The following is a 24,466-nucleotide window of genomic DNA, read 5'->3' on the forward strand; positions in this document are numbered from 1 at the left end:
ACCCATGGCAGGTACCCTATCCCCGCAGGCGCCTTTTCACTGACCCTCCTACCTTCCCCAGATACTGTCTCCCCTCTCCCCAGGTGACCACCACTTTCTTATCTTGTCTACTCCTGGATTGCCCAACCCATCCCCCCAGACCCTCCTACAAGCTTTCCAATGTTGGCACTGACCGTCCAGTCCTTCCCTGAGAGCAGCACAGGCTGTCCTGTGCCTTGGCACCTCAGCAACAACCATCACGCCTCCCTTTCAGAGGCTGGCACTGGGAGTTCCTCCCTGTTCTAGAAATGGGCATTGACTGTTCTCTCCCCCATCACTAGCCCCTGGGAGATAGGTTGAGGTAAAGAAACCAAGTTCAGAATGGGTTCCTTCCTTCGGATGGGAACGAGAGACTAAGAGAATAAGAGAGGTTTTCTTTTAGGAGGAGAGGAGGGACAATTACTTGAGAGAGGTCAAAGGCTCTCCAGTCCAGTGGCCTGTGGGAGATTCTGTGGAGTTTTTGTTTCTTAACCTTTGCATTGGCTGTAAAGGGAGAAAGGGCCCAGGTGTGAGCCATTCTTTGGACCAGGATTTCTTAACCCTCTGGAAAAACCTATGGTGCCATGAACAGAAGAGCATTTTAAAATGCATAAAATTTTACAAAACTATAGAATTACAAAGGAGATAAATCATATTGAAATATGGTTATTAAAAGATTTTTTAAAGACAGACAACTGAATCCCCAATTCAGAAACCCCACTTTAGATGCTTCGGGATGTGGCTGTAAGACCTAGGAGGTGGATAAAAGTGGAAGGGGGCGGGAGTGTCACACCTGGAACCTAAGGAAGGGGTCACGCAGGGTCCCCACTTCCAAGAGAGCTCAGGCTGCCAGGATGCCGGGGTCAGTCTGGGGCTGGGTTCTGAGTCAGTGCGAGGGCATGGCCCGTTCAGTTATGAATGAAACTGGTGGGGCTCCTGGGGGAGAAGGCGGGGAGCCACCCGGATTCCAGCCCTTGCTCTTCAGGGATACCCCTTCAGCACATATCTCTGAGCTTTCCCAGACTGCCCCACAAGGAGACTGTGTGACCAAAGGCCAGGGGGAAGAATGCCTTCATTTCCAATCACTGCCAAACTCGAAGCCAGCCTTGGAGTTTGGCCCAAGAAGGGAAAAAAGTAGGGGTGCCTGGAGGAAGCAGATAACAAATGTAAAGAGCCGGAGACGAGAAAGAGGGGAGGGACAGGGAAGAGGCCACCTGGGCGGGAGGTCCCCTGGCCAGCTATGGAAGCGCAGGAAGGAAGGAAGGGGGGAGGGAGAGAGAGGCCCAGCCAGGATCCTGCTCCACGTCCAGCTCTGCCCTGGGGGCTCACCCACCCCCTCCTCCTGGGAGGCTCCGGTTCTCAGGACTTGGGAAGGAAAGCCTACTCACAGATCCGAGCGGGAGTGGGGCTGGCAGGTGGCTGGCACCCAGCACCTCTCCTTCTTCTAGCCCGGCCAGGCTCTGGCCACTTCCCAGCTCCACCCAGTCTCCTCCCAAGGCCGGGGGCAAGGGCCCAGGTGGGGCACCTCTGGGGCTATTTGCATAGGGAGGGGCCAAGGCTTCCTGGGCAATAACCCTTTCCTAGCTGCCCCATCCCGTGGGCTTCCTCGGGAGCTGGCTCAAGGAGGAAGGAGGAGCTTGGCTCTCTGGGAACTCCACCTAAGTACCTTCTTTGCTGCCAGCGGGACAGGGAGAGGCTTGCTGACTTGTTCCCCCAATTCCTCGGCCTCAAAGAAATCCCACCCCCACCCCTGTTTCTCTCATTTACACCATATATTTCTTATGAGGGCGCAGACCTAGATATGTGTTTTCTATTAGGATGGGAGATTGTTGAAGTCAGGGATGGTATTTTCAGCTTTATAGGAGGCAGCTGGGTGACTCAATGGATCGAGAGCCTGGCGGAGAGACAGGTATTCTGGGTTCAAATTTGACCTCAGACGCTTCCTGGCTATGTGACCCTGGGCAAGTCACTTAACCCCCATAGCCTAGTCCTCACCGCTATTCTGCTTTGGAACCAATTTACATTATTGCTTCTAATGAAATCAGATTAAATGAAATTAAAGGCCATTTTTAAAAGAGAGGGAAATCATAGTAAGCACTTAATAAATATTGTCTGACTCACTTGCCAGCAATGAGGTAAAGCAGGAAAAGGGTATCTCAAATGCCTAAAAACAGTGATGTCAAACTCAAATAGAAATAAGGGCCACTAATCCATTAATAAGGATGAATTTAGTTTAAGGAGGTAATATTATCTATGTTTTATTGTATTTTATTTCTTTTGTTAAATATTTTCATTGTTGGTCAGTTGTTTCAGTCAAGTCCAACTCTTTGTGACACTATTTGGGGTTTTCTTGATAAAGATACTGGAGCAGCTTGCTAGTTTCTACCCCAGCTTCTTTTACAGATGAAGAAACTGAGGGTTAAGTGACTTGATTTTCTAATTACATTTTAATCTGGCTGTATTCCCCTATCCCTCCCCAGCCTACTTCCTCGGCCCCCATGTTCACTACCTGTTCTAAGAGAACAGCTTCTACCAGTGGTTCCCAAACTTTTTTGGCCTACCGCCCCCTTTCCAGAAAAAATATTACTTAGCGCCCCCTGGAAATTAATTTTTTTTAAATTTTAGTAGCAATTAATAGGAAAGATAAATGCACCTGTGGCCATCACCACTTCCCTGGATCACTGCAGCACCCACCAGGGGGCAGTAGCACCCACTTTGGGAATCACTGGTCTAGACCTTTTAGTCATGGATCCTGTTAGAAGTCTGATTAAGCTAATGGACCCCTTCTCAGAATAATGCTCTAGAATGTAGAACATGAAATATAAAGAGCTGCCAAAGAACAACTATGACGAAATGAAGAAGAAATGTTTTTCTTTCCAAGTCCATAGATTTTTCTAAGACTGAAAACCAGGCCTATTGGTCTAATTTGGCTAGAAAATAGAGGTTGTAAATCAATGTAATAGCATGGAACCAGGGTAGAAAAGTAGGAGTGTGGGAAGGGACCTTGGAGTATATCTACTTCAACCCCCTCATTCTATAGATGACGAATCTGAGGCCCTGAGAGGTTGTGACTTGCTCAAGGTCACTCAGGAAGGCAGAATTTGAGCCCAGATCTTCTATTTCCAAAGCCAGTTGTTGGTCTTTCTCCATCATGCCCAACTTTTTTCTGACCCTGTTTGGGTTTTCCTGGCAAAAGTCCTGGAGTGGTTTGCTATTTCCTTCTCCAGCACATTTGACAGATGAGGAAACTGGGGTAAACAGGGTAAAACACTGTGCCAGGTAGATGGGAGTCAGAAGATGGAGGACTTTATGCCAATCTGAGAAATTTGTATTTCACAGCTGAGTTGAATTTTATCATTCCTAAACGAGCCAAGAGAGACTTTTCCTATTTCTCCATTAGCTAAAACCCAATGACAATAGGGGGCAGCTAGATGCCACAGTGGATGGAACACTAGGCTTGGAAACAAGAGCTCTCATCTTCATGAATTCAAACCCAACCTCTGACATTTACTAACTGTATAACCTTGGTCAAGTCACTTAACCCTGTTGGCCTCAATTTCTTATCTGTAAAATGAGATGGAGAAGGAAATGTCAAACCACTTCAATATCTCTGCCAAGAAAACCCCAAAAGTGGCCATGAAGAATCAGACACAACTGAACAACAATAAAAAATATGGATGATTTCTAATATCACCAGCCCTGATGCCTCTTGGCTCACCAATCTTAGCCCTGGATAACCCAACAGGATCTCAAACAAATCATGTCTGAAACTGAGCTTATTATTTCTCATAAGCTGCTCTTCCTTCTGACATCATTATTTTTGCCTGAGGCCCTTCTTATCTCCAGCCCCTTAGGTGCCTGGTATCTGGCCTCCCATGTTTGAAACCTCAGCTAAATTATTTTTGACTCTTTTTCCCCCTCACTTCTCATATCCAATTAATTAGCCAGTTCAGTCAATTCCAAGGTGATGACACCTCTCCAAACTGTCCCTTCTCTTCTCATTTTCAATATATCACCCAAGTATAGGTAGACATTATCTTGTGACAATTATTATTGTAACTGCCTTCTAAGAAGTACTCCTGCTTTCATTCACTACTTTCCCTCCAATCTAGTCTTAATCAATCAACAAGTATTTAATAATCACCTACTATGGGCCAAGGGGCAACTAGGTGGTACAGTGGATAAAGGCAGACAGAATCAGGAAGATTCACCTTCCTGAGTCCAAGGCCCCAGAAACTTACTAGCTGTGATTATGGGCAAATCATTTAACTCTATTTGTCTCAGTTTCCCCATTTGCAAAATGGGCTGGAGAAGGAAATGGCAAACCACTCCAGTAAATTTCCCAAGAAAACGCCAAATGGGATCACAAAGAGTCAGACACAACTGAGAAATGACCGAACAATCATGGGAGAGCTACTGGGCAAGTTCCAAGAATGAAATGAGCTCACATTCTAATAGGCAAGTCAACAAGTATAAGCATTTCCAGCATACAGGGAATAAACAAATGAATAATATATAGATAATCTGGGAGAGGGCACTAGCAGATGGGGAGAATCAAGAAAGACTTTTTACAGCTTCCTTAATTCTACCTTATAAGAATGTCTAGGATATGATACTCTCTTCAAAAATCTTCATTGGATTCAGGCCTAGAAGGGAGTTTTGTTGTTACTCTTGTTCAATTGTTTCATTTAGTCAGGTCTGACTCTTCATGACCTGTGGTTCATACTGTCCGTGGCATTTTCTTGGCAAAGGTACTGGCCATAGTTTGCTATTTCCTTCTCCAATGGGAGAGAATTTAGAAGAAATCAAGGCCAATCCCCTTATTTTGCAGATTAGGAAAAAGAGGCCCAGGGAGATAAAGTCGCTTGCACAAAGTCCTATCAGAGACTTTTATAGCAGAGCAAGATTTGAGCCCCCTCAGTGGCTGGCTGATATGATTTTTTTTTTCCAGTTCTCTTGTAACTATGTAGCCCTCTAATAGCATTCATACTGCAAATGGTGGGGCCCTTGCTGATCACTTCCTGTTCCCCTAGACTTGTTTACAAACACATAACCAGGGGAACTGATGGTCACAGAAATGGTATGGAGAATGGCATTCAGAAACCAAATCCCAGACTAGCGAGCTGGTGAAAGGAAACATAAGAGGAAGCATAAAAGGTTTATATTTCCCCATTCGGAATTGGATAAAGATGGATCCTCGGTATTTGGTGACCAGGTCACTTATCCCTTGTTGGGGTTAGGCTGGGAAGGGAGGTGGCCACCATTTTTATGTAATATGGGAAAGTGAAAGTAGAGAACATAATAGAGTGGGATAACTCCTCATGACCACATTGGATGGCATCCAGCTTATCAATGACCTTTCTAAAATACAGTGCCCAGATTTAACCACAATGCTCTAGCTTTGGTCTGACCAGGGCAGATTATAGAAAGATTGAACTTCCCTCTTCCTGACTGATATATCTCTCAGTGCGGGCTCAGATTGCCATAGATAGGGTAGCTACCATTTCACATAGTGGACTCTTCTTGAGTCTATAGTCCACTAAAATCTCTCTATCTCTTTTTTCAGACAAAGTTCCATCTAGCTTTGTCACCTCTATTTTTTATTTCTGAAGTAAAAGCAACTAAATGGCCACAGAGGTAGAGTGTTAGACCTGAATCCACCAGGAAAAACAGTTCGCATCCTATCTTGGCCACTGTGACCTTGGGCAAGACACTTTATTTCAGCCTCGGTTTCTTCATCTGTGAAAGGAAAACAATAATAGCCTTTTAGAGAAAAAGTGTTGCTTTGAATATCAAGTTAGAGAACAAAGTGCCTTGTAAATTTAAAGAGTGTCATGGGAAGACTTTTTGTTGTTGTTCAGTTTCAGACATGTCCAACTCTTCATGACCCCATTTCGGGTTTTCTTGGCAAAGAAACTGGAGTGGTTCCCCATTTATTTCTCCAGTTCATTGGACAGACAAGGAAAATAAGGCAAACTGGGTTAAGTGACTTGCCTAGAGTCACACAGCTAGGAAGTGTCTGAGGCCAAATTTGAACTCAGGTCCTCTTGACTTACGACCCAGTACCCTATCCACTTTTCAAACTAACTGTCCCACAGTTAGGCTACCTATTGTTATTATGTCAATTTTATAAACTTAAATGTAAGACTACATTTTTCCCTATTGAGATTCATCTTGTTAAATTCCATTCAACCCACATGTTTATATACTTGTATTCTTGGTTTCATTCATACGTGTAAAAATCACACTCTACACATAACATTTGATTTTTCTGTCTTAACAGTAAATTCTTGTAATAAAGTTGGATAAAATGTAGAATTCAAGGCAGCCAACTTGAACTTTCTAAATATGGTTGGTTTTTAAAAGTTGATTTACCTTTATTTAATCTACCCTGAGTTTATATTTTATATTGAATTAAGCATACAACTTAAAAAACTAGAAACAGAACAAACTAAAAATTCCCAATTAAAAACCAAAATGGAAATCCTGAAAATCAAGAGAATAATTGAAAATTATTCTTTCAAAATTGAAAGTTAAGAAACTCATTGAACTAATAAATTAAAGTAGGAGCTGGTTTAATAAAAAAAATGGTAGATGGATAAATCATTGGTTAATAAAGAAAACCAAATTATAGTATCAAAAATGAAAAGGGCAAACATACCACCAATGAAGATTAAATTAAAGCAATTATGGGGCAGCTACTGGATAGAGAGCAAGGCCTGAAGCAAGAGGCCCTGTGTTTAAATGTAGCCTCAAACACTTCCTAGTTCTTAGACCCTGGGCAAATCACTTAACCCCTACTGCCTAGTCCTTACTATGATTCTAATAAACTTTATTAAATTCTAAGAACTAGTCTCTTAATTTTAATTCTTATAGAACCAATACTAAGTATCAATTCTAAGGCAGAACTTAAGGGTTAAAAAAAAGAAAGCAATTATTAAAAGTTATTTTGCATGATTTCACATGCTCGAAAAACTGAGGAGCTAAGTAAAATGGATGAATGTTTACAAAAATATAATCCGCCTTGATTAAGAGAAGGAGGAATAGAATACTTAAATAACCCTATCTGAGAAAAAGAAATCAAATAAGCCATCAGTGATCTGCCTAAGAAAAAAATCCCCAGAGCTATATGGATTCACAATTGAATTCCACTAAACATTTAAGGAACAACTAATCCCAATATCATATAAAGTACTTGAAAAAATAAATATAGGAGGAGTCCTACCAAATTCCTTTTATGAGACAAATATAGTGCTGATACCTAAATTAGGAAGAGCAAAAACTGAAAAAGAAAATTATAGAACAATTTCCTTAATGAATATTGAAGTGAAAACTTTAAATATTAGCAAGAACACTACAGCAATATATCACAAAGATCATATACTATGACCAGGTAGGATTCATACCAAGAAGGCAGGGTTTGTTTAATATTGGAAAAACTATCAATATAGCTGAAGGTATTAATAACAACACAAATTATATAATTATATTGACAAGTACAGAAAGACTTGACAAAATACATTTATTCCTACTGAAAACACTAGAAAGCAAAGGAATCAATGGAGCTTTTCTTTAAAGGACAAATAATATTTATCTAAACCCAAGCAAGCACTATCTGTAATGGAGATAAACTTGAAGCCTTCTCAATTAGATCAAGAGTGAAGAAAGGAAGATTCTGAGCTTGCCCAAATCCACCTTCAAACAACCACAAAAGAAAAAATTTTGGAGCAACAGAACCAACAGAAGACAAGAGTGTGGAGATCTCTTTATCATCTCTGATAATCTGATGACAGTTTAGTTGATAAGGAAATAAGGACAGGACAAGGGAAATGTCTTTTACTTCATGCTTCCAGATCTGGCTCCAGGAGCATGGAGTTTATTATATATATATATATTTCAAGACTCATTTCACACAAAAGAACCCCCCCGAAACCTTGCAGATGTGTAGAAGTTACAAATTATGTCACATCAAAACACAAAACATTGGCTTCAGAATAGACCAAAGCCAAGGCTGAATTTTGACTAGGTTCTTATCAGAAAGCCAAGTTGGGGAGTATCTTGGCCTTAGCTATAACAGGCAGCAGCATTCCTTGCTGTGTTAACAGTGTTAACCCTTTAAATTCAGGTTTCATAGGAACTTAAAGCTTTTCAGTAAGGCCATAATACTTTTCAAGAAGAAATCACAAGGATCACAAAAGGGGTCAAAAGAGGAGTCTCAGATTTTTATCTAGTCTCTTATTGGCTTCCCACACAAGCAATTTCAGCCAAAGAAAATGTGGAGGGACAGCAAGAAGAATCAATCTCACTGGGTTAAGAGGTGAGAGCAACGGAATTGGCAACATAAGGAACAGTCTACTGCAAACAAATACTGAGGAGCTTGAGGAGTGATTCCAAGCAAGCCCAGGGGAACCTTTGATGGAAAGAACAATCCTAACACACTCAACATTAGGAGATAGCAGCTGAGGAGTGGAAACCAGCTATTGCACAAGGCACCTGAAGAACCCAGAGATAGTACTCCCTTCATCTCAGAAGTAGAGCTGAGCCTCAACATATAGGCAAGATCACAAAAAAAGCCTCCCTCCAAATGAGTAAAAAACAAAGAAAAAGCCTGACTGTGAAAAGCTATTTCAGCAAAATGGGAATTGCAAAATGCAAGCTCAGAAGAAGACAGTAATGCCAAAACAAAAATTATGAACCCTCAAAGACAAATGTAAAAGGAAGTCAGGTCCAAAATGAACTCCTGGAAGGGGCCCAAAAGAAGATCAAAAAACAAATGATAAGAGATTTAGAAAAAAACTTAGGGGGGAAAAAGACAGAAAAAGTCATTGGAACAAAAACTCACCGAAAAAAAAGGAAATACAATGCCTCAAAGAAGAAAATGGTTTGCTAATGATTAGAGTTAGACAAATGGAAGATAATGGCTCTATAAAATAGCAGGAAACAAACAAATTCAAAAAAATGAAAAAATAGAAGAAAATCTAAAAGATCTCACTAGAAAAACAAATGACCTAGAAAATAGGTGCAAGGGAAATAACCCAAGAATCACTGGATTGTCTGAAAACCATGATAAAAAAGGGGGGGGGGCATATTATTGCAACACCTTATTGCAAAAGATTATCAGAGAGAACTGCCTTGATGCTCTCCAAAAGAAGGGAAAATTGAAATTGAAAGAATCCACTAATCACTGCCTGAAAGAGATGCCAACTTTAACAATCCCAGGATTAGTACAGCCAAATTCCATAACTCCCAGGTCAAGGAGAAAATACTGCAAGCAGCCAGAAAACAACAACAACAACAACAATTCAAATATCATGATGCCACAATCAGGAATTCATTGGACCTAGCAGCTTCTACATTAAAGGACCAAAAGACATAGAATATGACCATGTTGGTGAACTCGTGACACATGTACCAGAGGGGGCTGCTCCATTCCCCCTCTCCACCTCTCCTGAGGAAATTTTTCATATGTCCGCCTCTCTGCCCAGCAGCCCAATGTGAGTGAGCACTTCCTCCCTCCTATCTGGAGTAATGAGTGTGTGTGTGTGTGTGTGTGTGTGTGTGTGTGTGTGTGTGTGTGCGTGCGTGCGTGCATGCACGCACATGTCACGCACTCACAGGCAGTTTAGGCACATGGTCTCTAAAATGTTCATCATCATCACTAAAATATGATATTCCACAAGGTAAAAGATCTAGGACTACAACCAAGAATCATGTACCCAATGAAAATGAACATAATACTCCAGAAGAAGAAATACATATTAAAAGAAATAGAAGACTTCCAAACATTCTGGGAAAAATGACTGGAGCTGAAAAGAAAATTCTATAATTAAATTTGACACTCAAGAAAAGCATAAAAAGGTTAAAAAAGAAAAGAAAAACTCAAGGGACTCAAGTGGGGAATTAAATTAATAACATTTTTACATGAAAGTGTTAACTGGGATACTTAAGATATGATACAAAAGACTTAAAATACTTAAGATAATAAAGGGAAACAATGAGGTTAAATTAATTGATTACTACATAGGGTGATAACTAAGATACTTAAAATATTTATGATACTTGAAATACCTAAGGTACCTAAATTACTTAGGATACTTAAGGTATGGAAGATACTTAAAAACTTTATCACAATTAGGGCAGTAAAAAGGAACATACATAGACAGAGAGCAAGGAGTAAGTTGAATCTGATAGGATGATATCTAAAAGAAGACAAAGCAAAACAAAATTAAGGAATAAGAGGGAAACACTGGTAAAAGAGAAAAGGAGAAAAATTGGGAGTAAATTTTCTCATATAAGGAAGTAGGTAAAAAACAATACAGTGGAGGGGAAATTGGCGGGGCGGGGAGGGGGTGACAGGTAAGTCTTGAACCTTACTCTCATCAGAATTGGCACAAAGCAGGAAATTATTATCTGCTTGCAGTTAGTTATGGGAAACCATTTTACTCTACAAGGTAGTAAGAAGAGTAGGGGTAATGAGGCGGGTGACAGGCGGGCGGACAAAAAGCAGAGTGAACTCAGGGAGTTGATAGTCGGAAACAAAAATTTTTGTGAACAGAGGAAGGCTGAAAGGAGAGGAACACAAAAAATAAATAAGAGAAAAATAAGAGGGAGGGAAACACTTAGTTAGAAATCATAACTGTGAATGTGAACAAGAGGAACTTACCCATAAAATGGAAAAGGTTAGCAGAGTGTATTAAAAGGCAGAAGACCACAAAATGCTGTCTACAAGAAACATATTTTAAGCAGGACGACATATATGGACTAAAAAAGTAAAAGGCTGAACAGAACCTATAATGATTCAGCCAAAGTTAAAAAAGCAGGGGTAGCAATTATGATCTCAGAATGATTGTAATGGAATACTATTGTGCCATAAGAAATGACAAACAAGATGATCACAAAAAAACTGGAAAGACATATGAAGTGAGGTAAAGTAAAGAGAGCAGAACCAAGAGAATGCTATACATTCTATTGCTATACATGCTAATAGCAACAAAATACAATGATCATCTGTGAATAATGACTATTATCACCAATGTGAGGTTTCAGGACAACTTTAAGAGACTCAGTGGAAAAAGCTATCCACTAATTGATGAAGATAATGAAGATTGAATCATCCTATCCTTCATTTATTTCCTCAAATTTTTCTCTAGTGTAAGTGATATATATGTCTTTCACAACATGATGAACATGGAAATATGTATTGTATAGTAATACATGTACAATCTATATCATACTGCCCTTTTGGAGAAGGGGAAGGGGTGGGAGGGAGAGAACATGGATTGAAAAATGTCAGAAAATGATTATTGAAAACTGTACCAACATGCATTCTGGAGGAAAAAAAAAACTTTTGAAAAATAAGGTAAAACATGGATGTCCATTATCAAAACTATTATTCAATATTGTACTAGAAATACTAGCTATAGGAACAAGAAAAGGAAATTGAAAGAATAAAAATAGGCAATGAGAAAACAAAACTATCACTCTTTGCAGGTAATCTAATCTGATCTTAGAAAACCTTAGAGAATCAACTAAAAAACTAATTATAACAATTAACAGCAAAGATGAAGCATACAAAATAAACCCACATAAATCATTAGTATTCTTAGATACTGCCAACAAAAGCCAGCAGGAAGAGAGATAGAAATTTAGAATAACTCAGTCAACATAAAATATTTGGGAGTCTACCTTCCAAGATGTGTAGGATGAGATTCTGCATGTAATTCTCGGTGTAAGCCCAATTTTCAAGAACCCCTTAGTATTACTATTCCTTAGAACAAGACTACCTCCCAACCCATACAATTTTTAGTTTTCCTGACCTATTTTCAAAAACCTTGAGAAGAGTTTATCTGTAGTCTAGGAAAGATACCAGCTCTAGGAAGAGGGGCAAGATAAGCTGAAGGAGGAAGGAACACTTGTTTCAAATGTGTCCATCCTTTACTGACCCAGACTGAAAATCGCATGACACTTTTTTTTTTATGATGGGAGTCTTTAGGATATAATATTGAAATATAGGCTCAAGATTTGAACCATCGGAGCCCTCCTTTTGTGTGTAATTAGTCAGAGGAAAGGAAGAAAATCTTACATCAGGATTATTATAAAAAAGTCTGTGGTACGTAGAAGAAGAGAGGACATTTTTCCCTCCAGAAAGCACAATCCCTTTTCCTTCCCTTCCTCTCCCCTTCCCCTGCCCCCACTTCCAGCCTGTTTTCTCCAAATAAAACCTAGTCTCCTGTCTGCTCATTTCTGAGTGTGCTAGCTCCCCCAAAATTCCACGCCATACACAAGACAAATCCATGGATTATAGGAACACAACTACAAAACACTTTTCCCCAAAAGAGACAGAGCTACATTCTGTTGTTACTATTACTATACTGTTTACTGGTAAACCAAAACCAATATAATAAAAACAACAATTCTAAGTAGATTTACTTATTCAATGGCATACTAAATTACCAAAGAATTATTTTATAGTTAGATAAAATAGCAACAAAATTCATCTGGAAGAACAAAAGGTCAATAATATCCAGAGAAATGATGAAAAAAATAATGTTGAGACTGCAGCCTGGCCCTCCAGTCCTGCTCCAGACCTCTGCAGGAAGGGCCTGGGGATCCTCTTCTGTCCTTTCCTCCAGACCTGAAAACTTCTTTCTTTCTTCAAACGAGGCGGGGAGAAGGAGGGAGCAGGGTAGGTGGAGAGAAGAAGTGAGGAAGAGTAGAGTGGAACAGTCAAGGCTGGAGATGCCTACTAGTTGCGCAAGTGCATTCCTCTACCCTCAAGCAAGATGTCAATTTTTACCTCAAGCTGTGAATCTTTACCCTATGGACTTATGGGTGACTCCTTTGCGCATGAGCAAGTAGGCGGGCCTATAAATTTGAAAGATCCTATTGGTGGTTCTGAAAAAAGAGGGTGGTGCCTGGCTTGTTGCCTCAGGTGTGAGCTTTGTGCCTTCTCTCTTTGGAGTGGAAAGTTTGCTGTCTGGCCCATCAGCACTTGGGAAAGCTTGGCAAGGAAGTGCTGCTGGAGCGAAGCTCAGCCCGGTGGAATCCAGTTTTCTTCTCCTATCCTTGGCCTCGACAGGTCTGTCATTCCGGGAAAATGGGCTGAATGAAATGAAAGAGAATGCCTCCTCCCAAGAAGAAAATGACCGGAAAATGACCGGCATGTTGGAGAGCCAGTTCACTTGACACTTCTCCAACCACAAGAAGTTTTGTCATGTAAAGATGGACCGAGCAAGACTCCTATCACATATCTGTCAGATCCTGTGGATGTATACAGTGGATAGATGCTTGTGAAGCAGCCAGTGAATAGTGCCTGAAGATCCAGCTTGCTTGCTGCCAAGGATGACCTTCCTCTTATGGCCTGAAGAGCTGGAAGGCTTTCCTGAGACTACAAAGGAAGTGATTCTGAAGCTTCAATTGACCCTTTCCTAATCTAGGCTCCCCTCCCCCCTCATTGCCACTCCCCCTCCCCAATTCCTTTTCTCCAGAAAGGAGAAAAAAGAATGGCTCCCTTTGTAACTCTAGACTGAGCCAGGCCTGTATTTATTCCTGAAGTTCTTGGACTGGCATCTGTCCCACTTGTCCCCCAGCCCTCTGACTTGGCCCTCTCCCCAGGGGAGATACAGCTACTGTGGCCTTACATCAAATACGGCTGAGTTGTCTCAGAACACCACCAAGACCTGGCTTCCCAGTGAGCAAACAGCCAGTTGAGTCTGAGGGAAGAGATGAGCATTGGAGTGACTCTTGCCACTGGGACTTAGCACTTGATTGGTTTTATCCTCTTTCATTTTAATTGGAATCTTTCCTCCTCTACCTGAAATGACTTGACTTCCGGCTGTCTCAAAGTCCTTTCAGTTACTACAAATAATATTGATTTTGCTGAGAAAGATGGGGGTTTGGTGGGTTGAGGGGGGTGGGCAGGTGGAAGAAGAACTGTCAATGTCCCTTTAACAAGTCCCTTTGAGGAGGAGAGTGTTAAGGAAGGTGGCCCAGAAATTTCAGATTGCAAACTACATTACAAAGTGGTAATTATGCAAACAATCTGGTATGAGCTAAAAAATACAGTGGTGGAGCAGTGGAATAGATTTGGTACATAATACAGAGTGGTAAAAGACCATAGTAATCTAGTGTTAATAAACACAAAGATCCAAGTTTTAGGGTAAGAGCTCAATATTTGACAAAAATTTCTGGGAAAACTGGAAAGCAACTTAGCAGAAACTAGCCATAGACCAGCATTTCACACCATCTACCAAGGTGAGATCAAAATAGATAAATGATTTAGACATAAAGGGTAATATCGAAAGTAAATTAGGGGAGCATAGGAAAAGGTATCTGTTAGGTCTATGGATAAGGGAAGGGTTTATGACCAAATAAGAGATAAATTGAATTACAGAAAGTACAAAAGATAAGTTTGATTACGCAAAATTAAAAACCATTTCTACAAACAATTTGAATGCAGCCAAAAATAGAAGGAAAATAGGAAACTAGGGGAGAAATCTACTGCAAGTTTCTCTGATAAAGACTTAATTTCTTTTTTTTTTAAACCCTCACCTTTTGACTTAGAATCAATACTACGTATTGGTTCCAAGGCAGAAGAGCGGATTTCTTAAATATATAGGGAACTAAGTCAAATTTATAAAAATGAGTCATTTCCTCATTGGGTTCAAAACTGGTCTCAGACACTTCCTAGCTGAGTGACCCTGGACAAGCCACTTGACCCCAATTGCCTAACTCTTACTGTTTTTCTGCCATAGTATTTTTTTTTCTTTTTATCTTTATTTTATCTTAATCACAAATTTCCACATAAGTTTTCCAAAGTTATAAGATTAATGTTGTCTCTTTCCTTTCTTCCTCTCCCCTCCCAGAATCAACAAGCAAAATCAATCTGGGTTATACATGTATTATCATGCAAAACTTATTTCCATTTTTGTAAGTGAATCATCTTATAAAACCAAAACCCCAAATCACATACCCAAATAAACAAGTGATAAATCATATGATTTCATCTGCAGTTATACTCCAATAGTTCTTTTTATAGAGGTAGATACCATTCTTTTTCATAAGCCCCTCAGAATTGTCCTGGATCATTGTATAGAGTAGTTAAGTCTATCACTTTGATCATTCCATAATATTGCAGTTACTATGTATAATGATTTAGTGGTTCTGTTTATTTCACTCTGCATCAGTTCACATAGGTCTTTCTAGTTCTTTCTGAAATCATTCTGTTTCTTCTGTCATAGTATTGATTCTAAGTCAGAAGGTAAGGGTTAAAAAAAAACAAACTAACAACTATATAGGGGTAACTAGGTGGCTCAGTGGATAGAAAGCCAGGCCTGGAGGCTAGAGGTCCTAGGTTCAAATCTGACCTCAGATATTTCCTAGTTGTGTGACCTGGGGCAAATCACTTAACCCCCATTGCCTAGCTCTTACCAGGCTTCTGCCTTAGAACCAAAATTGATTCAATGATGGAAGATAAGGGCTTTATAAAAAAAGATATGAACAGGAAGTTTTCAGAAGAAATCAAAGCTATCAATAGTCACAAGAAAAAATGCCTTAAATCTTCACCATTTAGAGAAATGCAAATCAAAGGAACTCTTATCTCACACCTATCAGATTGGCTAACATGACAGAAAAGGAAAATGACTCAGGCTGAGGGGTTGTGGAAAACCTGGACCACTTTTGGTGGAGTTGGTGAACTTCCAGCCACTCTGGAGAACAATTTGAAATTAAGCTCAAAAACTGTGCATACCCTTTGACCCAACTACTACGTTTGTATCCCAAAGAGAAAATAGAAAAGGGAAAAGGACCTATCTATCAAAAACATTTATAGCAGCAAATTTTGTGGTGGTAGAGAACTGGAAATCAAATGCTCTTCAATTGGGGAATATCGAAACAAATTATGGTATATGATTGGGATGAACTACTACTGTGCTATAAGAGATGTGCTATATGTAAGCAGATGGTGTCAGAAAAATCTGAGAAGACATATGAATTCATGCAAAAGCGGAGTGAGTAGAGCCAGGAGAACATTGTACACAGTAACCACACTGTTATAAGGATGATCATCTGTGAAAGATTTAGCTACTCTCAGCAATACAATGATCCAGGACAGTTCCAAAGGACCTATATGAAAAATGCTATCTACCTCCAGAGAGAGAACCAAGGAACTTTGAGTGCAGATTAAAGCAAACTTATTTTTATTGCTTTGTGTTTTCTTTTGCAAGATGGCTAATATAGAAATATGCTTTGTATATTTCCTAATGTACAATCAAAATCAAATTGCCTTCTCAAGAAGGGAGGAGGGGTAAGGAAAGAATTTGGAACCCAAATTTTAAAAAAATGATTGTTAAAAAATGTTTATATTCACTTGGGAAATATTTAACAAAATAATAATATTCTACTCTGAAAATGTTTATTTTTAAGTACATTACATTTTAATTTATTAAAAAAATAAATTCCACTCAACTTCAAATTTGTCTATATCTTTTTGGATTCTACCAACAAAGGTGGTATAGTTATCCCTCCAGGCTTTGTGCTTTCTGCAAATTTGATAACCATTCTTTTATCTGAGTCATGGACAAAATGTTAAATAGCATACAACCAAGCACAAATCCCTGAGGCACTCCACTAGAGACCTCCTACCAAATTCACTTTAAGGCATTAGTGACCAGTCTGGTAAGTCTAGCCCTCTAACCAGTATAGAATACATCTAATGGTACTATGTTCAACCCCATATCTCTCTAACTTTTCCTCAGGAACAGCATGAGAGACTCTTGTCAAATGTTTTGCCAAAATATAGATCATCTCTACCTGTCATTTCTTTTCTCTGATAATCCCATCAAAGGAAAATGAGGTTAGTCTGGCATGACCCGTTTGTGAGGAAGCCATACTGGTTCTCTGATCACTGCTTCCTTTTCTAGACATTAACTTTGTGTCATTCACGAGCCATTCCTTTAATAATATGTTCTTGAATTTTGATAGTGATCCAAGTTAGGTTTAATGACCTTTAGTTTTCAGAGTTCATTCTCTTCCCACCTCTTTTTTGGGGGGGAGAGATGGGCCAGGGAGTAAGATAACTTTTATTCTTCATATTGAATTGCCTTATTGAGGGAGGGTAGTTGCTATGATAGAGCACTTATTTTTTTAATTAAATTATTTTATTTTTTTCCATGGTTACATGTCTCATATTGTCTCCCTCCCCTCTTCCTTCCCTCCTCCCAGAGATGACAAGCAATTCCACTGGGTTATACATATATTATCACTCAAATCCTATTTCCATATTATTCATTTTTGTAAAAGAGTAAATGTACTCCTGTGGTTGCTTCCTGATCAGTGATACTTTTAATGATGCCCTTTCATTGACACTCATAGCCCTCACGATGCTACATTTGATATAACAATTTTATCATTCAATTCTCCATCCATCTACTTTTACAACCTCTAAGTGGCACACACAGTGCTAGGCCTACAGTCAGGAAGATGAGTTTAAATCAAGCCCCAAACACATGGATATGTGACCCTGGGCAAGTCACTTAACCTTTGCTTCATTTCCTTCATCTGTAAAATGAGGATAATAGCACTTACCATCCAGTGTTGTTGTGAGGATCAAATGAGATATTTGTAAAAAGCTTAGCATAGTGCCTGGCACATTTTAACGTGTAGTTTTGTATAAATACATTTTTATATTTGATATATTTGTATATGTAATATCTACTATTTCCATGTAAATATATACAGCTACATAAATGCTATTATTAGCCTCAGTTTTCTTATCTGTAAAATGGGAATGTTGTGGGAGAAAATATCTTGCTTATCTCTACTACTATGCACGTGGGAGAACTCATTTCCTCCAAGGTCCATCTCATCTCCAAACTTCTCCATTTCAATGACATCTTTCTATTCCATCAGTTTCACATCTTTGGATTCTTCTGTGTCTCTCAAATTCCTGTGTCCAGTCACTTGATAAGTCTGATCCAAACTCCACAACATGTCACCTCTGTCCTTTTATTTCTATTCAAATGGTCACCAACCATGCTAATTTAGGCCCTTATACATCTCTTCCCTGAACTACTGAAATAGCTTTCTAATTTGTCTTCTTGCAGCCATTCTCTTTCCTTTCTAATTCCACTACTACATACATGCCAACTGATATTCCTAAAAACAAAGATCTGATCACATTACCATTATTCCCTCCACTATGCTAAAAAAAATCTTCAATGGCTCACTATTGCCTCAAGGAGAAAAATACAGTCTTCAGCCTAGCATTTAAAGTCCTTCACTATTTGGCTCCTGACCCTTTCCAGTCTTATTTCATATTACTTCCCTTCATACACTTCCATTCTGATCAAATTGTCCTGCTTGCTGTTCATTCATCTCCTGTTGCCATGCCTTGACACAAGGGGTCTCCCCATGTCTCAAATCATTTTCTCATCCCCTCTCCCTTGTAGACTTCCTAGTCTATATCTAGGGCCACCTCATCTACAAGACTTTTCCTAAACCTCCAATTCTGAGCATACTCTCCCTCATGAAATGTACTTTGTATTTATTTACTTGGAAACCTCTGTGTCCCCTGGTAGAATGCTTGCTCCCTGAGCACAGACACTGGCATTAGTTTGTTTGTTTTTTGTCTTTGAATCCTTGGCCCTTGGCATAGTGCTTTGCACGCAATAGGAACTTAATAAATATTGAAGTGAGAGTCCTACATAAAGATTTATTGTCAAAAAATGTTCCCCTTATAGACAAACTACTCAAACATAGAGACCACATCTACATTTATATCTTCTAGCAAGAGATGGGAAGGAGGAGAAAGCAGGAAGGCTGTGGACAAAAGAGGTACCTAATAAAGATTTAATGTGTTTGTTATTTCCCTTTATCTTCTGTCTTTTCCTTTCCTTTGATGACCAACTATTTAAAGCAACAAACTATGCCTGTATAACTCTTTCCATATTGCTTCAAGTCAAAGCCATTGACAAATAGGAATTAAAGGAAGTCTTTGACAGCTTACATCCAGACTCTGGGTTTGTGCTCATAATATTTCTCCCTGCATCTTCCTCTCTCCCTACTATGCCCCAAAGAAAACACACTTCCTCTGGAGTGAGAAGTCCTAGGATCAAAACCCACCTCTGCCATTTACTACCCCTGTGACCTTGGGCAAGTCATCTAACCTCCTTGGGCCTCGGTTGCTTTATCTGTAAAATGGAGGGAGGGGGTGGAATTGGATGAGATAGCCTCTGAGGTTCCTTCCAACTCTAGATCTACAATCTATGTTCTGTCTCTCTAAATTGTTTCCATCTTCAAAGTCCCAACCTAAGGGCCACCTCTCTCAGAGTCTTCCTAATTTCAGATCATTCTTTTTCTGCATTTTGACTGTACTTACTATTGGTACCACACAATTTAAAATCTAATAGTAGGGGCACCTAGGTGGCATAGTGCCTGGAGTCAGGAGATCCTAGGTTCGAATCCGATCTCAGATACTTTCTAGCTGTGTGACCCTGGGCAAATCACTTAATTCCAATTGCCTGATCCTTGAATTTCTTCTATCTTAGAAATGATACTAGAACAGAAAGTAAGGGGTCAAAAAAAATAAAATAAAATGTAATTGTTCTCTGTCTCTGCATCTAGGTTAAAGCTTCTGATGGCAGTGGACTTTGATTCAATCGATAAATATATATATTGAATAATTCAATTGTTTCTCAGACCATCACCACTGCACTAGCTATATTTTCCTCCCTTCCCCATCTTGATCCTCGGTGAACCAGTTTAACTCCACACTTCCTTCTTCTCTCTAGCCCCTTGCCCACTTATCCTATCCTGATCTTGTCCTGACAAACCTTACTCTTGGATTACTTCTGACATCCACTTGCCATCTCCTTGACTCTACTCATGTGCTGCTGAACAAAAATGAAGAAAATCCAAAACCATGTTGACAGAGTCCATTACAACTGTATGTTCCATGATCTCAACTGGGCCCTCACTGCTGCAAAGCAATCCTTTTATACATCCCTAATTGACTCCCACTCCCACTTACCTTTTCTAAGCCTTGTCATACCTCTCCATGGTTCCTTCTTCTCTGCCCCCTCCCCAACCCTTTTTATCTGGTAATCTCCCCTAAATAATCTCCTCACTAAAAAAAAATTGAAGATATCATCACAGGATGAATTAGAGCTTCCTCTTTTCCACAACTCCTCATTTTATGTCTCTCACTGTCTATGGTAGAATAATGCATACATTTTCAGGCACAGAACACGTTTTGTTTGCCTGACTATTCTTATTTGTGTATAAGGGAGGATTTTAATGGGGGGAGAGAGATGTTGTTCAGAGGAGTGAGATGAGGTGATAGAAAGGCAAAAGCAAAAGGAAAAGAAAGAAAAGAGTGTCCATGAATTGCAGATTCAGAGAAGAGAACAGAGGCCCAGTTAGGAAGGAGACAAAGACAATAAGGACCATGTTGGTATTTGCTATTGTTTCATTCGTTTCTGATTCTTTGTGATCTTACTTGGGATTTTCTTGGCAAAGATACTGAAGTGGCTTGCTATTTCCTTCTCCAGCTCATTTCACAGAGGAGGAAACTGAGGCCAACAGGGGTAAGAGACTTGTCCAAGGTCACATAGTTGGTGTCTGAAGTCAGACTTGAACTCTGGAAGATGAATAGTCTTGACTCCAGGCCTGGCATTCTATCTATCCATTGTGCCACTTAGCTAGCATTGGTATTGCCACATTAGATTTTTTGAAAAACTAAACTGTACATTGGTAGATTCTGATTTAATAATTTAATGAAAACTTATAATATATAATATAATAATATAAATAATAATCTAATCATCTTTTTTGCCCTTCATATAGAATAATGTATCCATAGAGTAATATTCATGTTTGATGATGAATACGTTCATGATAAAGGAAATTAAATTTGTTTACAGAAGGCTTCTTAAGCCTGACCCTTGAAGGAAGATCCACATGGTGGAGGTGAGGAGGAATGATCATGCCAGAAATGGAGGATAGCTGAAGGCACAGACATAGGAGAAGCAACGCCTCTGTGCATTGGGAATAATAAGTAGGTCAGCTTGGCTGGAGCTTAGAGCTTGTGAGAAGGAGTAATGTGTAGCCAAACTGGCAAGACAGACCAGAGCTAGATTGTGAAGGTCTTTAAATGAGTTTGTATTTTATTAAAAATGGGAAGTCGAGGGCAGCTGGGTAGCTCAGTGGATTGAGAGTCAGGCCCAGAGACAGGAGGTCCTAGGTTCAAATCTGGCTTCAGACACTTCCTAGATGTGTGACCCAGGGCAAGTCACTTGACCCCCATTGCCCACCCTTACCACTCTTCTGCCTTGGAGCCAATACACAATATTGACTCCAAGATGGAAGATAAGGGTTTTAAAAAAAAAAAGGGAAGCCATTGAACTTCCTGGAAGAATAGTGGCATGGTTAGATGGGCACTTTGGAAATGTTACTTTGGCAGCTGTTTGGAGATTAGATTGGTGAAAGACTGGATGTAGGGAGACCAATTAGGAAGCTACTGCAATAGTCCAAATGAGGGGTGATCAGGGTGGTCATAGTGGGAATAGAGAAGGGACAGATACAAGAAATACCGAGGAGGTAGAATTGACAAGATCTGGCAATGAATCAGCTATGAGTGATAGGAAGAGCAGACAATGACTCACTCTTGGGTTAAGAACTGGGGAGACCAGAGGAATGATGATGCCCTCACCAGAAATAGGGAAGTTGGGAGGGGTGGATCTGGGGAGAAAGCCAAAGGAGTCCTGTCATGGACCTGTTAAGTTTGAAATGCCTCCAGAATGTCCAAGGGCAGATGTTAAGCAAACAGCTGGAGATAAAAGATTGGAGCTCAGGAGAGAGATATTTGGGGCGATAATTGAATCCAGGAGAGCTAGTGCGATCACCGAGAAAAAAGGAACCTGGTATACACTCATACACGGGAGTAGGAAATGGACAAAAATCCTATAAGGGGGGCTGAGGACCATCACAGAGCGTGTCACAAGTACTCGGAGAAGGCAGGGTATCCAGAAACAGTGAATGATCAGAAATGTCCAGTGCTATGGGGAGGTCAAGAAGGCTGAATATGGAGAAAAGATGAATGGATTTAACAATAAAGAGGCCTTTGGTGACTTGGCACAGAACAGTTTCGATTAAATGCTGACTCTTCTTTGTGTATACCTCTCACTGTCTAGGACAGTGCTGGACACACATTAAAAACTGACCTGCCTGAAGTAGCTTTGAATTCACCCTGGCCTGTAGTGCCGACAGACAGTGGGGACAGGCTGATCAATCAATCAGCAAATATCTGTTAAATGTCTACTATGAGGAGGCAGCTGGGTGGCACCACTCTTCCCGCAGAACCAATACATACTCAGTATTGATTCTAAGATGGAAGGTAAGGGTTTAAATAAAAATGTCTACTATGTGACAGACACTGTAGTAAGTGCTGAGTTGAAGGCTGCCTCAATAAGCCCAAATCCAGTTGCCACAAACAGACCCTCTTCTTGGAAAGAGAAAGAGCTGGGACAGATCTATTATCTCTGTTCTCCATGCTGTCTTCTATCTCCCTGAGATGGAGGAAGGAGACTTTCAGACTTAGAGATGACATAGGAAAAAAAAGAGAGGACCATCTTTTATTTATATCTACTAAGGACAAAACTAAAATAAGTTTTGCTTCCCATCTTTCATACACTTTTCTCCTGTCATGAAGAAAATGGGAAAAGGAGAAATTTGGGTGGAGAATGTTGCATATGCTTTCAGGTTGATTTTGACTTACTGAACTTTTTTCTTTTTCTTTTAAAAATCTTTTTTCAAGGAAAAATTGCTGCATGCGGGAAGGAATATATTTCTAAGTAAAAGATGTAAGTAAATAAAATTTAAAAGAAAAAAGGAAATGTCTTTCAAAAATCTTTGTTACAAGGAAACATTGCTGCCTGGGGGAAGGAATATATTTCTAAATAAAAGATGTAAATAAGTAAATTAAAAAGAAAAATAGAAATTGATTTCATTTGCAACCAGGAGGTTTGGGGTTAGATTTATAAACTCCTTCCAGTCAGGCTATCCCTTAGTGCTCTACTGAATGATCAAATTGTATGATCAAAGTGGGGGGAGTGCAGTCTTCTTGAAGTAGGAGAGATATAATCTCCCCACTTCCTGAAGCAAGAAGGAAGACATCTCTCTTAGGACAGCTACAGTGGTGACCTGCTATGATATAGGATGTGGGATGTGAGTGACTGCCAGGCTTACATTTTTCATTTTTATAAAAAGGCTTTCAGGGTTTGGAGGATCAAATGAGATAACATACATGAGCTTCTTTACAAACCTTAAAGCATTATATAAATGCTATTACTATTGTTATTGTTTTTCTGAGCCTCAAGACAACCCAAGCTTTGAAGGCATTTCAGATAGTCTTAGTCATGTTGAACAGATGAGAACAAATAAGGTTCAGGGAGGCCTTGCTCATGTAGTCTTCAGCTAACAGTGGCAGAGCCAGAATGAGAACCCATTTGTTTTGACTTCAGAATTAGAATCCTCTTCTGTTATCCCTCCTCCCACCCTGTCAATAGTCCCCTCTGTCTCGGGTCCACCACCCCTCCCCCAGGAGGGAAACTGCCAGTTACCTGGGGCTAAGGTAGGGCAGGGATAGAAATACTCCTCCCCCCTGGCATAGCTGGCATAGCTGGGCAAAGACTCGCCTTGCTAAACACCCCGATAGCCTGCGGTTATTTTTCAATGTGAAAGGAACTGTAGTCTGAATGGGGAGAACCTGGGGGCAGCCGCTGCCACTTTAGGGGACTGGGGTGAGGATGGCACCAGGTGGGGTGAGTGGGGAGAAAGAATTTATCAGATGCCCGCTTCCACGGAATGGCTAATCCCTCTCTTTATTCTCCCACCCCACCCCCACCCCCGTCTCTATGCTGGGGGTAGGGGGACTCCAACAGATAATACAGATGTGAAGACCATGGCCTCTGGATTATCCAGATAAACTGGGCTTGGGGCAATTGGCCAGAAGGGAAGCCAGACTGGGCGACCCGCGGCTTCACTGGAGGTGACCTTCCACGGAAACTGCAGCCACAGAACCCTACCCCCCGCCCCCTCTAATTTTCGGGCACTCGGGGCCATCTCCTGGGTTAGCATCAAATCCTCACCAGAAGCGTCTCTCTCTGACCACAGGGGGGCAGGCTATCCTCGACAGCCGAAGAAGAAGACTAGACTGATGAAGAACAGGAGAGGGCAGGAAAGGGAATGGAGAGATAAGAGTAGGAGATGAGGGAGAGGAAACAATGAGAGGAGAGAAAGGACAGAGATTGAAAGAAAAATGGAGCTAAGATGAGAAAAGGAAGGAGGAAGGGGAAATTGGAAAGAGGGCCAGACGGAGTAACTGGGGAGATGGGAAGATGAGTAGGAAGAAGAAGGAAAGGGAGACTAGGTCCCTAAGGTTCCCACAGGAGGA

At 40.3% G+C, this 24,466-nt stretch overlaps 1 protein-coding gene and 1 pseudogene across 1 annotated transcript in view; one reads left to right on the top strand and one right to left on the bottom strand.

Moving 5' to 3' along the window:
* The window catches only part of ARHGAP27 (Rho GTPase activating protein 27), a 70,111-nt gene that overhangs the window by 41,535 nt on the left and 4,110 nt on the right, over window positions 1–24,466 (bottom strand). The window lies entirely within an intron of this gene.
* LOC123243577 lies at window positions 13,115–13,327 on the top strand (annotated as a pseudogene).

The sequence above is a fragment of the Gracilinanus agilis genome, chromosome 4 (genome assembly GCF_016433145.1).
Source record: "Gracilinanus agilis isolate LMUSP501 chromosome 4, AgileGrace, whole genome shotgun sequence".
Classification (NCBI taxonomy): Eukaryota; Metazoa; Chordata; class Mammalia; order Didelphimorphia; family Didelphidae; genus Gracilinanus; species Gracilinanus agilis.